Consider the following 18,880-nt stretch of genomic DNA (forward strand, 5'->3'; position numbering starts at 1 on the left):
ATATTAGGGGCTTACTTGTTAATAATTTATCCTGACTGGTTAGATTCAGATAGACCTTGAAGACCTTCTAAAAATGATATACATATCTGACAGTTCCCTTTCCCAAGAATTGTCCTTTCCCTTTTTATGGCTCATCTGTTGCCTGAACATATTGTTGGAGACTGGAGGGAGGAAAACTTTCTTATTTTCCCTCATCCACACTTTCCTTGCTCCAATTGTTTCAGTCATTATTGCTGGAAAACAAGCCATCCCTAGGTAAGTGTCCTAAAACAACCACCATCGAATATGTTCACAAGTTCTGTGGGTCAGGAATTAAGATGGGTTCCAGCAAATATGTCTGGTCTCTCACAATTCCGGAGAGAGCCTCAGCTGAGCAGACTCAAATGGATGGGAGTCACTCAAATACCCTGGTGCTGGATTATTCTGGAGCTTTCTTCACGCCCATGTTTAGTGCCTGGGATAAGAGAACTTAATCCCGGATTTAGCTGTACTGTCAACTATATATTCTCATATGATCTTCCTTGGTGATTTGGTTTTCTCTCATCATGACAACGGAGTTCTGAGATCCCCAGGAAGCATCTGGAGAGTAAGTGTTCAAAGAGAACAATGCAGAAGGAATGTGGCATTGTTATGCTGTAGCCTCAGAATCTTACAGCATCACTTCTCCACTCAGTGCCTAGGAGATTGGATATATATACATAGATATAGAACCAACTTTCCATGAAAAGAAGGTCAAGGAATTTGTAATTATTTTAAATCCAACCAACTGAAAGCAGACACGAGAAGCTAAATGAGGATCGTAGTATGTATTATTGGTAAAACTGGATTGGCAAAAATGCAGAGATATGCTACTTCTTCCTCCTGTTTGAATTTGCATAACTAGTTGCAGTTAAAATCTCAGAGCATCAGCCTCTTCCTCAACTCTCCATTTCATTGTAGGGAAGGATAGATCCCCCAGATATGTATTACTCTGGAAGAGGAACAAGAGAAGAATTCATTCTGCTTGACAGTAGGCAAGGCAGAGAAGAGAGCTTTTGATATACCAAGGGTTCATACAGACAAATTAGATAGTCCTCTAAGACCCAGACTCAGTGAACGAGGAATCTCAAAGAGATTAATTTAATAGTACTCCAGTCTTCACTTGGGTTCGTTTGCCAAATCAGGTGAACTTGAGCTTTAATTTTCATGATCTTATGGTCATGATTCTAAGAAGGTGACCAAGAAGTTTAAAAACTAAAAATAACGTAGGATAAATGATAAATTTAATAGAATAGAGTAGAAAATATGAGACTGAATCAAATAAGAATTATTTTTGTTGTTTGGGGAAATTTTTGTTTACTTAGTTACTATGTAAAATAAATTTCATGTTCTGTGCCAGGGTTAAACATTATTGAAAGCCACTGCACTAGGAAAACTCCTGAATATAACCAGGGAAAAAGTATGAGAATATTCAAATAACATTGTTCACATTAGAAAAACAACCAAACACATTAAAACATCTATAAACAGAAGAATGGTAAATAAATGGTGGTATATCCAGGTAATGAGATATTATGCAGCAGAGAGAATCATTAATCACAGCTAAAAGGACCAACCTGGCTATATCCTAGGGACAATGAACTTAAAAATTCATGTTTCTGAAGAATATTTATAGTATTATTTAATTAATATGCATTAAAACATGCAGAATATTTTAAAAACCAATTAAATATGAAAACAGTCGCAATAAAACTTAAAATGCAACACGAATTTTACAAGGCTCAACAGGCTTGTATTTTCTTGAACCTTTGCCTACCAACAAGTAGTCTCCCAACTCCTAGCATCAACTACAACTTTCTAATTTAGGACCCTGAAAACTCAAATGCTTCATAGCCTGGTTTACTGATGCCCTAAATCTTAAATTCACCCAAAGTGATCGCAATTTCTATGCATTATTTTTGTCCCTAAGTGCCAGACTGTTTCTCAATGTTCCTGATCAAGAAAGCAAGTTATAAAGGTTTGGATGGCCTAAGCCTGTATTTTCCTTATTTTCCTTCTTGCAACTTAATGGAGCATATTTATTCCAATAAACACTAGGTATAAGGGGGAAATAAAAGTTAGAAACCCACATCAAACGAGACTCATTGGCCTTCTTTTAATTTCTAGAAAAAGGTAATAATATTGCAAATTCCTTTGACATGATAGGAAGTATTGGTGATATTTTTCCCATCTAGCTACGATAGAGCATGGCACCATGATAATCCCTGATAAAGTCATGCCAACTGAGTTTAAGTTCGCAGATCTTGGGCTCTGGATACCTGGCCCTGAACAACTAGCATGTTTGAAAAGGTAAAGATCAAGATTTTCCTTCTTTTTTTTTTTTTTTTAAATTTTTATTTATTTATGATAGTCACACAGAGAGAGAGAGAGAGGCAGAGACATAGGCAGAAGGAGAAGCAGGCTCCATGCACCGGGAGCCCGATGGGCCAGGATCGATGGGCCAGGATCGATGGGCCAGGATCGATGGGCCAGGATCGCGCCCTGGGCCAAAGGCAGGCGCCAAACCGCTGCGCCACCCAGGGATCCCAAGATTTTCCTTCTCCATCCACCCTCCATCCTGTTGATGTTCTTGGGCTCTTTTTCTATGACACATTTCATGTTTCTGGGAATGAAATTTTGCTTGAAAAACTGCTGTATAGTTAGTTACACAGTTGCTACCTCATAGAGCCAAATCATGAACAGGCAGAGAGAATCAAAAGTGTGGTAATCACCCTGTTAATGGAGAAAATTTTTTCTGGGAAAATTTACTTTAAAGCTCACTCCTTCCCCATATAATGAAAGAACTAGCACTGATCATATTTCATAGCACTTTGATGTTTTATGGATTTATTAGGCATAAAATAGCTTTAAAAAAGAAATTATTAAAGTGATGAGTCAGCTTCAAAAAGTTCAGTGTTTTGGTTCAACTAAGTACAATTACTCACATTTGATAATTCATTATAAGTGCCAGGCTCCATATCTCATTTTTCTTCCAACTACTCAAATTTTATGTTCATCCAACAGCTGTATTCAAGGTAAATTTGCCAAATGTGAAAATCATTTTCTATGCTGCGGGTACCAGTTGTTAGGAATGACGCCTCATTGTTTTCCTCTTCAATGGCATCATTAAAACTCCAGTCAGTTAATCATCAAAGGAATTACACAAACAACTTTTTCAATTGCACCAAACATAACAAAGCTTGTCAAATGTATTTTTATACAAAATTTCCATGACAATAATGAAGCAAACACCAATGTCTATCATAGTTTTTGCGTCAGTTTTATATTTATCCATCCTAAACTTGTCAAAATATCATGACCATCCCCAAGCAAATTTATTTGCTTGAGATTTTTTTTATGTACTTTTGCCAAAACAAGATGTTTAAACAATATGCATCTCTATGAATGCTCACATCTAAATGATAACTAAATATAAATGGGAGTATAAATGAGCATGTTAAATCTTTTTAAAGAATACTTCTCACTGGGGTGCCTGGGTGTCTCAGTCCATTGAGTGTCCCACTCTTGGTTTCTTGCTCAGGTCATGATCTCATGGGTGGAGATCAAGCCCTGTGTTGGGAGCCAGGACAGGTTCTATGTTCCAGTGGGGAGTCTGCTTAAAGATTCTCTTCCTCTGCCCTTCCCTTTACTGGCTCTGTCTCTGTCTCTGTCTCTCTCTCAAATAAATAAAGAAATCTTTAAAAATAGTAGTTCTCCAATATAGTCTCATCAATCACCCATTACTAACTAGAGTATGAACTCTTTCTTTGTTGTTGCACTTTAAATGGGTACCTAGACACATTCCTATGATATTAGAAAAGAAAAGGGAAAAAGAAGTTTAAATGAATTTCTTTTTTTCCTTTCTGCCTGTCCCCATCATTTTCTCAGTTTCTGTGATCCTCAATTAGATTGTCTCAGACAGAAGGCTAAAAACTACATAGATTGGGGGGGCGGGGGGGTGGACTCTGAGGTGGTAGCAGGAGTCCTAAGTTTAGACATCTTCTGATTTTGTGACTCTAAGTTGAGTACACAGGAGGGTATTTGAATATAATAAAGATCTGTCCAGGGACATCTGGGTGGCTCAGCGGTTTAGTGCTTGCCTTCAGCCCAGGGCCTGATCCTGAAGTCCCTGGATCGAGTTCCACATCAGGCTCCCTGCATGGAGCCTGCTTCTCCCTCTGCCTGTGTCTCTGCCTCTCTCTCTCTCTCTCTCTCTCTCTCATGAATAAATGAAATCTTTAAAATAAATAAATAAAGATCTGTCCACTAACTGGCCCACAGGCCAACATTGATTTTGATAAATTGCTGCCTTTCTCTATGATTCCAAACATTATTTCTAGGTATTTCTATTCCAATATGAATTAACTCTACAGTATACAAACTTTTTATCAATATGCTCCAAAGAGGGTTTTTAAAATTTTCTTTTAAATATTATCCATCTAAAAAAATATATTAATAGTTTACTATAAACATATTTCTGGGGATCCCTGGGTGGCTCAGCGGTTTGGCGCCTGCCATTGGCCTAGGGCGCGATCCTGGAGTCCTGGGATCGAGTCCTGCATCGGGCTCCCGGCATGGAGCCTGTTTCTCCCTCCTCCTGTGTCTCTGCCTCTCTCTCTCTCTCTCTCATAAATAAATAAATAAATCTTTAAAAAAAAACATATTTCTGTATATTTTTCTCTTACTTGCTCTTCAATTCCATTAAACATTTAAAATATTGAAAAAAAATCTCTTCCTTGAAATAATAAAATTACATTTCCAAATGCATAATAGAATGAAAAACAATTTCTTCCAAGTCATTCAAAATAGTGTACTAATAAATCTTAATACTAAAACTAATGTGTTGTAATCAAAATAAATCACAAAATAACAGTAATTAAAGCAAAAATGAAATATAATACCAGAAATTCACAGCAGTTTAATTAGCTGCTTCATCCTGCTTCAAGATTTCTAAAATAACTAGCAGGGCGAGTCCTAAAGCTTTAACAATTTGGTTAAATTTGCCAATAGCAAATGCTCAGTAAGTACATAATGTTCAATAATAAACAAATTCTAATGTGCTTGTTCTAGTTTGATCTTTTTTTGCTTCAATATTTTATAGTGTAATACATTATTAAATACGTTAACAATATTATATGTAAGTTATAAAGAATAAAAATATGAACAGTAGCATTGAACCCACCACCCAACCCCCAAACTAGGCCATTTCCAATAACTTGCATCTACTTTTGTGCCATTCTCTTATTCCACTCTCATTGTGTCTCCACTATTTTTCATCCCGTTTTACCACTTTCTAGGTTTTCTAGTTTTATCATGTGCCTGACATATGTTTTATTGTTGTGTTTTGTTTGTTTTGAAGTTCTATAGTTATCTGTAATAGTATGTGTCATCTTCCAGGACTTGTTATGTTGCCCTGATATATTTCCAAAGGTTCATTCCTGCAGTCATGACTAGCTGTAGTTTCTTTCTTTTTATGATTGCATTGTATCCAATTGTGTGAATTTGTCCCAGTTTATTTATTCACTTTTTTGTCAATGTGATTTGAATTAGTACAAGTTTTGGAGGGGTATGTCCTTCTCTTTTTCTCTCTCTTTTTTTCCGTCAAAAACATTGCCTCTCTGTTCTCTAGGGTGTATGTACAAGCTGCTCATTAACTATATGTTTCCTGTTTATATGGGACACACAGATGACATTTCTCAGATTTCTTTGGCATAGACATGTGACTGAATTCTAGCCAATGGGGTATGAGACAAAGTATCATACATCTGGAATGCAGCTTTTAAGAAGTGTGTTCACCTTTTCCACATTCTCTTCCCCTGCTACCAACTGGTCACAGAAAATAAGAGGCTTTAGAAGATGGTGAAGGCTCAGTGTAGAAAGAACCTGGGTCCCTGTTAGTTCACCACCTTGGGAGTTTCCCAGATGAAATATGAAACGGTCTCTCACACATGGAGCATTAGGAGAGACCAAAGAAGAGGCAGGCCACTCCCGACTGGTGGGTGGCAATTTCAGTAAGCAAGGGAAGTTACTTACATATGAGGCTTGCCTTGGGCAGTGGTAAGATGAGTCCATCTTCCCACATGCCTGCCCAAATCTTCAGAGTTTTTATAGAGACCTTAACAGGGTTCAGTGACATATTCGGTTCAGGTGGCCTCAGTAACATTACTTTCTCAAGGAGGCATCTTTGAAATGGCTCCTACTGTGGAAATGGTGTGTGGAACGGATGTTCCTAGGACAGAGGAGAGAACAAGTAGCCACTCCAATTGCCTGAGTCCAGCTCACTGGGCAACAGACAGTCGTGTCCTTTGGATGACCTCTTCCAACAGTCCCTGAATGGTCAAGTAGGAAAAAACCTCTACATATTTAACCTATTATTTGAATGAGAATGATCTTATTTATTATTGAGCCCTTTTATACATTTTGTAATGGACTTGTTAAAACCATTGGTAGTCCTCTAACTTGGTATTTCATTGAGTAGAATTTTCCCACCATGTCTCCAAGAAGACATTTGACAACATGTACCAGGTCTCAGACCAGAGTAAGGTAGTATGTGACCTGAGAGGGCATTAATTTTACACGCTAAGCACCTTATTTTTTTTGTATATGTTTTTATTGGAGTTTGATTTGCCAACATATAGCATAATGCTATGTAACCCAGTGCTCATCCCGTCAAGTGCCCACCTCAGTGCCTGTCACCCAGTCACCCCATTCCCCCGCCCACCTCCCTTTCCATTACTCCTTGTTCATTTCCCAGAGTTAGGAGTCTCTCATGTTTAGTCACCCTCACTGATATTTCCTATTCATTTTCTCTCCTTTTCCCTTTTATTCCCTTTCACTATTTTTTATATTCCTCAAATAAATGAGACCATATAATATTTTTACTTCTCCGACTGACTTACTTCACTCAGTATAATACCCTCCAGTTCTACTCACATGAAAGCAAATGGTGGGTATTTGTTGTTTCTAATGGCTGAGTAAGATTCCATTGTATACGTATACCACATCTTCTTTATCCATTCATCTTTCAGTGGACACTGAAGCTCCTTCCACAGTTTGGCTATTGTGGACATTGCTGCTAGAAACATTGAGATGCAGGTGTCCTGCTGTTTCACTGCATCTGTGTCTTTGGGGTAAATCCTCAGAAGTAAGCACCTTATTTTTAAGGGTGGTTGCTCATGGCATCTAATAGGTAGAGGCCAGGAATGCTGTTAAACATCCTATAATGCAATCTCCCAAAACATAGAATTGTCCTGCTCAAAATATCTGTAGTGTCAAGGTTGAGAAAACCTGCTCTAATTAATACAAGTAAATAACAATTAAGATCTTAATAAATTGTAGTAAACCTAATAGCTTAGAATCTACTCTTTAGATAAATTTCGGTGGCCATCTTATTTCATCCAACAGTTTAACAATCCAAATGCTTCAACAGTATACCTGTGAATTGTATAAAGAATATGTTTTAAATGGATGGCTTTCCATTTTTCAAATTATGCAGATGCTCTCTTAGAAAGATTAAAATTAAAAAAAATTTTAAAAAAAAGAAAGATTAAAATTCAAATGTGCAGGAAAACACTATTTTTAGAAGAGTATATATATATATATATATATATATATATATATATATATATATATATTCACCAATCAGCAGGTCAAGTACTAAAATATAAATACTGATCTTTGGAAATCCATAAAATGTTTTGATGCTAAAAAATATATTGGAAATCCTTCGACTAAGAAAACTGAAATGGATGATGCATGCCATAAAAGGCAAAAACAAACCCTTTTCCTAATCTGCTCATACCTTGTGATGTGCTTCCATGTCATCCTAACATCAAGTCCTGGGTCAGCTTAACTCCAAACAGTAATCCAATTTATAAATTTTCCTGGCCAGCCTAAATGTTTGGCTCAAAATCAAGTTCTCTTTCTAGTTTTGTGCATCCATTGTTCTGCTTGCTCTTCCAGGGCCTATTTAATATTCATGATCTTTAGAGAATCCAAAAGGAGGCAGTACAGCAGTGTTCAGGGGCAGAAACCCTGGATTCTGATGTGATGTTTACCATCTTCTAAAATCGAGACCTCGTGACTTATTTTCCTGTCTGTACTATCAGGGACAAAGAGAGGTGATCTATGTAAAACACTTAGGTGCACCTGGGGGGCTCAGTCAGTTAATTGTCTGCCTTCGGCTCAGGTCATGATCCCAGAACCCTGGGATCAATCCAGGAGTTGGGCTCCCTGCTCAGTGGGGAGCTTGCTTCTCCCTTTGCCTGCCACCCTCCCTGCTGGTTTTCTCTTTTTCTCTCTCTCTCTGTCAAATAAATAGAATCTTTAAAAAACAAAAACCACATAAAGCAATAGCAAGTGCTCAAAAAGTCATCATCATTATAAAGGGTTTTTTTTGCCTGCCTTGCTCTCATCTGTTGGCATTTTCCGGATTCCTGTCTGTATACCTGCTTCCTGTATATTTCATTGATCAGTTTTATTTCTACTGAGTGGCCTTTCTTCTCTTACCTCATTTTCTATGGTACTATCTGCTATATCTTTTGTTTGCTTTTGTGTTGTGCATTTTATTGATTCATTAAACAAATATCCATTGGGTGCCTACTATGTTCTATTCTGGTTATGGCAGTGAACAGGACAGAAATTCCTGCCTTCATAGACCTTAAATTCTAATGGTTTCTCCACCCGTATTTTAACACACAAGAACACTGGTCTCTTGATCTTTTTATAGCTCCTAATCTGATTTTCTACCCTGAACTCTTAAACGTTGCATTCTTTGGCTATCCTCAATATGCCTTCTGGCCCTTCCTGCTACAAGCAGATGAAAACAGCTGACCATGTCTTAACATCGGTTCCAGCCCCATGAGCTATAAAAATCACTGCAAAGAAATGAAAATAAAGAAGTACCAAGAAGTCATTTGCCTGATACTCCAGACAGATTTATTCTATGTTTCACCAGAGTTGAGGCAGATAAAAAGTAAGAGAGCTAAACAACCACATAAAAAGATCAAGAAATATCCAGAGGAAAGCTTAGCTTGGGATTCCATAGCACTGTGTATTACTGGCATCAGAATGAGAATTTTTTGCATACTACTGAACAGAGTATTTGAAAACTTCTGAATTATCCATAGCTGTTCTAAAGGTATTCTTAGATTTCTGACATTGTTTTTCTGTTATTTGGATGGCATCATTTCTAAAACAGAAGGTGGAAATCATTTGTTATTGTACAGCTGTGTAAGAGTTAACTTTATTTTCTATCTTTTGTTCTATGTATTTTAATGTTTTAATTTAAAAAACAACCTTAGGTAAATTACACAGCAGGCTTTAAAAATGAATAATCATGCACTTACATCATGAATATAGGGCCTTAAAGTTATCTTTGAAGCAAACAGAAGATCTTTAATTCACTACTGACTAATGCCATATGCCTTGCAGTACACAAGGGAAGGATTAACGATGTGTAGGAACATGTAAACGCAGAAAATCAGTCACAGGTGCTACAGGCACCGTAATGATTGCTTTCCTATGAAATAATAATCCCGATGTTCTTCAGATAGAAAATGGGGTTCCTCTTGGGTATATGAAATCAAGTTTTGGAACAGTTAAAGGCTATTTTGGTGAAGACATTTTCAAGTGGATTGATGAAAGAAGAGCCATGTATGCTTTTGTGATTTATATCAAAACAGTTGTGTTACATTATAAAAATACTGAGCACAGAAACCTACTAAGTGAAACTTCTGAATTTTAAGCAGGAAATGGTAAGTCAAACAACAGTGAGCAATGGTATTTTTTTGTTTGCTTGCTTCTGAGGTAAGCATGATGTATATATTGTCATGTTTCTATAACTTTTTTAAGTAGTTATTTTAGTTTATATGTGGGAATTTCTAAGTTAAAGATAGGGCTCAAAACTAGTAATATTTAATAATATTACATTGTTTAATTAAGGTGCAGTACTTTGTAATACCATATTTTTGAAATATATGTATGCCAAGGATTAGACATACTTGCCTCCTTAGTTCGAACTAGCTCAACAACAAATTGTAGAATTCAGTCATGTTAGAGTGCTTGTCAGCCAAATCGTTGTCTAAGATATGACATGGGAATTTCTTTCTCTGTCGATTACATAAATTGTTTTAAATTATACCATGGACCTGGAAACTGTCTTACAAAGAACAGTAAAGAAGCTTCCTAAGCGTCAGAGGCCACTAACTATGGATTATGTGACTTAGCTTTTAGTAAAATCAGATACAAGAAGGTGGTACATCCAAAGCTGTTTTTCATCCCATACAGAAAACCATATGAATTTAATCTGGTTTTGGATGTTCATGTGAAATTTGAGCAACCTAAGTTACACACAACCCTATAAATCTCTTTGAAATAAGAGTCACAATATTTTATTACAAGGACATGTGAAATTCTAGAACCTTGTCCATCTAGGGCCTGATTTTGGCTTATTGTGCAAATTTTAAAAGCACCCTATCTGAATTACCCTTAGATGGACAGCGCTCCACACCCAACTGAAAATTATGGATGTAACACTTAAGAGTATCTCAGGAACTATGTTTAGTTGGTGCTTCTGTAATTCCTGTAAAACTCTCAAATTTTCCATTTTTTAAACTAAAACTATAGAAAAAGACTTTTTTTTTTTAACAGAGTCTCTCTTTCATTATTTTACTACCTGGCCAAAAAAAAAAAAAAAAAAAAAAGGTTATGGAAGGGTTGATTCTTCAGGTTAATGAACTTTCTCTTCCTTGGTGAAAGATTGGGTGTAAACTATTATCAATAAAGTGTAAGAGACTGGTGTCATTCAAAAAGAGCAGCTGAAGCCAATAAGGTAGTTTAAAATAGAACGAAACCATTATGTCTGCCTTTCATTGCCTTTGATGTGTCTCAATAAAATTTGCATTTAAACATGGTAAAATTAGCTTGCTTTGCTACACTTCATATGAAAAACAACCCCCCCTTCAAAGAAAGTTTAATTTCTTTTCTAACTTTCATTTCCATTAGACTTGATTGCTACTGCATCTGTTGGCATTTTGCATAAACATTCAGTAGCTATGGTACAAAAAGTATGTATGTGGTCATCCTAAATAAAAGGTAAATATTTGTTTCAAAAATACCACACATAGTATAATTTGTTTTAAATATTTATCTCTCATATAGCAACCAGATGTAACTGAGGTTTAGTTTTTTCCCAGTATTTAATTTTTAGTTAGAATGTTTCCTTTAATGTCTTATTATCCATAAAAAATGCACCTTCCAAAATAAAATATTAATTTAGATTTAAATATGACATGTTCTACTAGTTAAGCCATTTTAAAGCAACTACATTGAAGTGTTATCACATTATTTACATTAAAATCCACCTACCAAGTGAGGCTATTTAGCTCTCTTTAATAATCACTTCTTAGATTTAAAATCTTTTATGAAAGAAATAGTAAGTATCCATAATAGCAATATAACACTCTTCCATTAGAAAATAGTCAATACATATGCAACAAAAATAAATCAAAGCAGATCAATACTGGTGGATTTTAGAAGATAAAACTATATAACTGCAGAATAATTGGAGGAAAAAATGTTCAGTAAAATTAGTCATGTATTAGAACTACTTCAATTTTAAGATATTATAATTATCTTCAATTTCCCTTAATAATATTTGGGAAGTTATTCAATTTTCTTGAAGTAATTTAAACATTTTTTCCATATTTTGAAGGTTAAACTGATTCTAAATTTACTAGAATAAAATAAAGACTTGTGTAAATTACTTGAAGCAAAATGGCAAGTTTTCAGCCATTAATTGATGCTTCCACCTGCGGAAAGTAGGGGAGAGAGTGTAGGAGAAGAATAACTTATCTAGTTTGACTCCACATGGCTGAAATTTACTAGGATAATTGACAACTTTCCCTTTGTAGTGCCCAGACTGGATCTCAAATCAGTTTAAATCATCCCATGTGGTGAAGTTTATCCATTTATAACACACTTAAATCTGGGAAATCTACAGCTATATGGCATTAACAGCAGGTCAACAGAAAATCACATCTGAAATTCAAAATAAACAAGAAAAAGACCAGTCAATCTTAGGCTTGTTAAGTGCATTTTTATTGATTGTATTTTCTTCTTTCAGTATGAATCCGTAGGACACAAACCGGTCCTGTGGCTTTTGCTCTTTCATTATCCCACACAGGAAAGAAAGGATGGTAGAGAGAACAGGAACATAAAATAGCTGTTTCTGCAAAAATGATCACCTTCCTCATAGCTTCATAATTTACTCCCAGTCCATAAGGTCCTCAGTTCCAGTGATTGGGATGATGGATGACTCCACTTCAGCTACAACCGGCAAAGATGCTGCAATGCATCACTCTGCAGGATATACAATAGAACAAACGAACCAGCAGGCTAGAATGGCAAGCAGGAGTGCCAAGGGAATTCTCTTCGGTGGAGGAGTAGATAGTCATTCCCTGGAATTATGTAAAATACAGCTTGTAAATATCGCTCCTATTGTGGACACGTGCATGTGTATCTTGACAGGAAAGGGCAACACTAGCATAGAAGAATGAGAAAATATTCTCCACTTCAGTGCCCATATTTTCCACATGGCCAGACTTTGCATTAAACAAAGCTGTAGGTCTATGCTCAGTGAATTGTTGAGAATGTAAATATATATATACATATTTGAAGACAGAGGGAAGCCATTTACAGTTTTATCACTGAGATTTGATTTACTCTAAAGCTTGTAAGTCAATACTAACGCAATGCTAAATTGTTCAGCAATACTTGGTTAAATCGCCTTTCTAGGAACATCCCCATCCGTTTAGAAGTCAATGTTAAATTTGAACTGACAAAGTTAGCAAGTAAAACAAAACCCAGCAAATTTTAGCTCTTCTCCTCATTCTGCCATCATCAGTTCACAAAAGGAGCCTTGAATCTCCAGACTACATGAGCAGACATATTCACTCCCATCCTTGTCCTGTGCAGCTTGCATAGGAAAGAAAAATCCTAACTCACCATATTTTACACATTCTTACATAATCTAAAGGAAATCTGCTCTGTACAGAATAAGGCTAAATGCTTCCGTCCTGATAGGACCTTAGCAGCTAAGACCTCATATCAGCAGGGAATAAGAGTGGTTATTAGCAGTTCCTCTGAATTACTAGCAACTACCTAGAAAAACTCCTTGGAGGGTTCTTAAAGTCAATTCACAGATTGCTTTTGCCAAGTTCTTCTTTATCTTTTACATTTAAAAATTTCTGCTCCACAGGGGACTCTGCGGGTTTGCTTATTCATAACTTTTATGCAGGAAGCCTGCTTTTCTACTTCCGTTGCTAAAGGGGACAAGGGCAAAAAAATGAAGTCGAACTCATAAAAAGTAGCCATACAGAATTCTCGGCACTCAGCTCCATATAGCCCTGACATACTTATTATATATAGCCATAAAATAGATTCGTGTGTGTGTGTGTGTGTGTATGTGTGTGTGTGTACGTGTTAGGGATAGGGAGTAATCCATAATCTTACCTAAAGTGATTGGCCCTCATGACAGATGCAGTGACCTTTGTAAGCAAATGAAAAGACGTATCTCTCATTTTTCACCTACTGAAGTAGCCACATTAAACGTTATGGGGTTTGTTTGTTTTTTAATCTCTTGTGGGTTTTTAATTTTGAGAGGGCTTAGAAAAGGAAAGCAGATGGAAAGGAAAGATGTTGATCATGAAATGATATTTTGTGTATCTCATTTTCTCAGGAAAGATTCAAAATAACATTTCTTCTGCTTGAGAATGGACAATAGAATTCCTTGCTTTGGCTTTTTGGGACATAAGTATACGCTCAATCAGTGTTTCCCATTGTGTTCTATAAAATGTTATCATTTGAAAAAAGTTCTGTATTAAGGTAAGTTTGAGAAGTACTTGGTAAGATAGTTAAATAGGTATCTGTAGTATACAACTTTGCAGAGCTTTTCGTATCCTCACATGCATTGTAAATACCAAGAAAGGGATATTGTATGCAATTTTTCTCTAGTATATTTGAATTTGAAAACCTTTGTTTTCACTTAAAACCTATTCATATTCTAAGAAACTTACATTCCGCAAAGCATATTTTGAAAAGTGCTACTCAGTGCTGCATTCATAGATACAAGGGAGAACTTTGGTTGACCTTATTATTGTCAGTATTCTGATTCAAATGTAGTGCTACAACCTGTGCAAACTTCTCTGTTTATGTATTCTATTTTCTTTTCCTTCTGCTACTTTATAGACCTAGAGCCTTGTCTAAGTAGTCTATTTCTTTATCTGAAATACTTCTAAATAGGTGGATGACCATTGGTGATGAAAATGACCTACATTACAGGAACTACCTACCACCTTTATAACTATGGTGGCATGACTTCATAATCTAGAACTCTTGAGATGTTTCCAGCCCACTTTGTAAGAGAGACTGCGAAGTTATATAGTTGATCACTTTAATTTAGACTTATTTATTAAAATTCATCTTTTTCACTTGACATTCAGAGACTCAAAATCAGTGAAGAAATGTGGAATATTGCAGTGGAAACAGCACTATGCTAAGGATCAAGACACTGGAGTTTAATCACTAATCATGGTGCAATCCCAGACAAGTCATTTTCGGGGTCTCAGTTTCTCATATGTAAGATAAAGAGTGTGTGATTCATATATAACAATCTTTCATTCTGAGCATGAAATGGGAAATCAAAACTAGGTAAGTATTAAGTTATGATGGCTATTCCTTTCTTACACATGTAGGTCATTGCAAATGGAATTCATTGAAGACTAAAATTGTATTCACTTTTTCTTTTTTACTTTTACTTAAAAAATTATAAACCAAAATAGATATGATATTCTGATTCTTTAGTAAAACTTTGTACAACAAAGCAAATTTCTACCCTACTTTTCTAGTCCAAGTAAAGATATGTGTTATTTATTACGAATTGGGCAAGGAGATCAGACACTTGTTTTTAGCATGAGTATTAATCTATAGGCTTTTTCTTTTTCTCAAAAACAGCCTTTAGTCTAATAGATTCAGAATTGACTTGCATATCTTTCAACACATCAATCTACCAACACAAAGCTTTTTTAGTGCCTTTCTGTTTAAAGACGAATGTGTACCTACTTGTTAGAAATCTTGGCACCATTTCTCTCCTGTATGTAGAAGATATAATAGCTTGACATTAAAAGAACTTAGCTTTAACAAAATATACCCATTAAGTGTCACAGCCAATTCTCCTTGGCAAAGAAAAAAGGTATGAAGAAAGAAAAGTGTGAGTTCGTGAGAAGAACACAAATTAAGCCTTTTAAAATTCCTTTGGTTTAACAACCTACATTTCATCCATTGTTCAGTGAAAGACATTCATTAAATTTTTTATGATTCATTCCTATATATTTTTTATTTTAAATGTTTTAAATGTGTCAATTTTACCCATCTAACTAACATTCATGTGAGATGCTTTATATCATTAAAATATTTTAAGGGAAAACAGGACCTTGAATATTTTGGAAGCTGTGCTTCAAAATGTATGCTTAAAAATATATTGTGATCAAAAAAAAGATTTAAATGATTACATTTAAGTTACAACTTACATGACTTATGAAAGAAGGCTTAGAGAAAACATAAATGCAAAAACAAACAATATTTCCTCTGGAAAATAATAGAAAATATTTTACATAATTTGCTAGGTAAAAACAAGTATTTTTCATTTTGAAAACAAAGGGAAAATGTTCTACTTAATTTGTTGGGCCACGGTATTGTGGATCCATTCAGGTTCTTGTTTATCACTTTACTTCTACCTCATTGAGGCACAATTGCCAGGATTAGAGACTACAGTAAACTCATTGAAGATGATAGGTTCGTTTAGTTAGGGTTTTAGGGCATGCAGATGGACTCCCCAGAGCCCTGAAACACTGAGCCTTGTTCTACCTGCAGGCACCAAAGCAGGTGTATGCCGCTGATGGGGGGGCTCAAATGGAACATACCACAGGTGATGCTAATTAGGGAAGCTCAGGGACTAGGAAGGAGCACAGTTTATTGCTGATGGTGGAGTGCCAAAGGTTAGTGAAAAGCCGGATTGTCTGCTGGCCCGGGAAAGATAAGAATACAAAGGGCACAGAAATGGATTTGAATACAGGCACTTATCTGTGTGCCTTTTAAACTACATAATGCTGCATATAATGGTGTGCTTTTAGCAGTAAAATTGGGAGTTCTTATATGAATGTACTAACTTATTAACATCAATTTGTGTCACCATTTAAGTAGTTACTCTTTTTTTTTTTTGTCATGAAGAAGGAGCATCGAGAAAACATTAGGCCAATTTCAAATAAGCTATATGATCATAATGAAACTCATGTGTATCATGCCATCATAGTTTTATATAGTGCAACTTTACCACAACATTAAGAAAAAATCTTTTAATTACAATGACATATGAATTAAATAAATCTCCATCTTTCTGTGATTTACCAGCTATTTTAAAAATATATTTATTTCCAGTTATTTTAAAAATAAATATATTGATACTTTAAAAATAGTTTTAAAATATATTTATGTTCATATAGAATAAACACATTCTGCAGAACAATATAACTCCATTTTTATTGGCATTATGATAAAATAGCTAATTCTGATAATAATAAACCAGAATTAATTCATGTTAAATTTATTGTAGATAATTTTAAATTTAAGAATTTTAAATTCAATTTTAAATTTTATATATGCTACTTCATTGTGAGTTGCATTGCATCTTTTAATTATTTTAGCCAGCAAGAAATATTGCCTAAAGAACAACGACTATTTAAAATGCAGAAGACATATAGTGAGATTACTGATTTCAGCATGTTTTACCATAGAGCAGCTACCTACTGATAAGCTGTGTACAGTTACCTGAAGTGTAATTGGTGATATAATTGATCATTATGAAATTTAATTGGAATAAAGTTCATTTAACTTATCTATTGTTGCTCAACAAACTGTCCTAATACTTGATGGCTTAAAATCAGAATCATTGTATTTGCTCAGATTCTGTGAGTCGGGAATTCACAGGCCAGGTGTACTTGACTGGGCATTTCTTTCTTTTTTTTTTTTTTTAAGATTTTATTTATTTATTCATGAGAGACACAGAGAGAGAGAGAGAGAGAGAGAGAGAGAGGCAGAGACACAGGCAGTGAGAGAAGCGGGCTCCATACAGGGAGCCCGACATGGGACTCAATCCCGGGTCCCCAGGATCACACCCTGGACTGAAGGCAGACGCTAAACCTCTGAGCCACCCAGGGATCCCCTGACTGGGCATTTCTTATGACATTTCCTGAGGTTACTCATTTGGCTGCATTTAGAAATATTATCAGCTAGAAATTGGGTTAATTTGGGGCACTGGGCTAGCAGGAACTGAAATGCCCAGGATGAATTTATTCACCTGCATGGTGTCTCTGGTTCAATGGTTAGAACAGGTGGAGGCCACCTGGGCATCTCTTTCTTTCTCAATGTCATCTCTTCAATAAAGTAGCTGTACCTAAACCCTGTCAGATAAGGATTCCTAAAGAGAGAAATTGAAAGCTGCAGAAAAGGCTTGACCTCAAAAGTTACAGTATCAGTTTCACTTAATTCTATTGGTCAACACCAATTTACTAGAGTAGATTCAAGGGGAAGGCAAAATAGATTCCAAAGCTTCACGTGGGAGTAGAAGGGGCGATATTATTGCAACTACCTTCAGAAACACAACTTAAATCAGTTTAATATTTTTTGATTTGCTATTTAAAAATGTCATATATTTTATAGAATTAACATTTTAAGGTAATGATAAACCTTACAGACGTTGTCTCTGGAAGAGAGGAAAAAAATACCTTGGGAAAAGTTCCTTGCTAAATATATAAAATTGAAATCATCCTGAAGAATAGTTAAATACGTCAGAATCTGCATCATGGTTGCCCTAGAGCATTGCAGAGAGAGCTGTTTCAACAAGAAGCCCATGCTTCATTACAAAGCTAACCCTCAACACACCTGGCCCTCAAAGAAATCTAAACTGGAACGAATGAGATTGACTGTTATGCATAAGAATTTTCACCCATCACTTAAGAATGGCTTTTATTTAGAAATAAACTACTAACATCTTGTCGGGCCATATTGTAGCCTTGCTCATGGCAGTTGAGATTGATCATTTCAGGGCTTTTCCGGCAAGGCATCATTGAAATCATGGTGACACCAATTTCCTAAAGGGCATAAAGCACTAACTTCTACACACAAGGGGTGTAAAAACATTTTTGTCTTAAGAAGAGATTTTTGCAAAGAATAGAACTGAAATCATGAACTCTAATTGAAATCAAATGTTTTTTTTTTCCTCCTTTATAGGTATCCATTTTAGTTTTGAAAGGTAATAAAACAAAATTTATTGCAAGAAGAGAATTTGATGTTCATTTCTTTCAACACCTTCATTTCATTGGTTGAAACAGTAAAGCATTGTGAGGTGGACGCTTACTCAAAGCCAGAGGACTAACAAGCTGTCCAGCCAGGACAAAAACCCAGGTACTTAATCCGATTCCTTTCCACCTCCCATTGCACCATATTGATTCACGTGACTTGCCTCTGTGACTCTAGATCAAGGGAACAGCAAACTATAGCCTAAGGGTCAATCAAGACCCATGTACTGTCTTTAGAGCCCAGTATAAAAACATTTCTTTTCATGTTCAGAAGGTTGAAAACAATGAAATAAAAAAGGGAAAAATATTTTGTGATGTGTCTTTGGACATACAAAACTTAAATGTTAGCGTTTGTAACATTAAATTGGAAAACAGCCACACCCTTTCACTTAGGTATTTCCTGTGGCTGAGTTTACATTATAAACGCAGAGTTGAGGAGTTGTGACAGA

The 18,880-nt window shown here is 35.7% G+C and overlaps 1 long non-coding RNA gene across 2 annotated transcripts; it reads left to right on the top strand.

Annotated features, from left to right (window-relative positions):
• The first annotated feature begins 668 nt into the window (after positions 1-668).
• LOC144301590 (uncharacterized) lies at positions 669-18,669 on the top strand. 2 transcript variants are annotated; one of them, XR_013368353.1, is made up of 5 exons: positions 675-802; positions 2,214-2,328; positions 13,757-13,902; positions 14,520-14,727; positions 18,364-18,669. It is a non-coding gene; the product is annotated as an uncharacterized LOC144301590 (long non-coding RNA). The 2 variants fall into 2 exon arrangements; XR_013368354.1 differs by lacking the exon at positions 2,214-2,328 and having other exon boundaries at positions 669-802.
• The last annotated feature ends 211 nt before the right edge of the window (positions 18,670-18,880 follow it).

This window comes from Canis aureus, chromosome 30 (assembly GCF_053574225.1).
Source record: "Canis aureus isolate CA01 chromosome 30, VMU_Caureus_v.1.0, whole genome shotgun sequence".
In the NCBI taxonomy this organism is placed as follows: domain Eukaryota; kingdom Metazoa; phylum Chordata; class Mammalia; order Carnivora; family Canidae; genus Canis; species Canis aureus.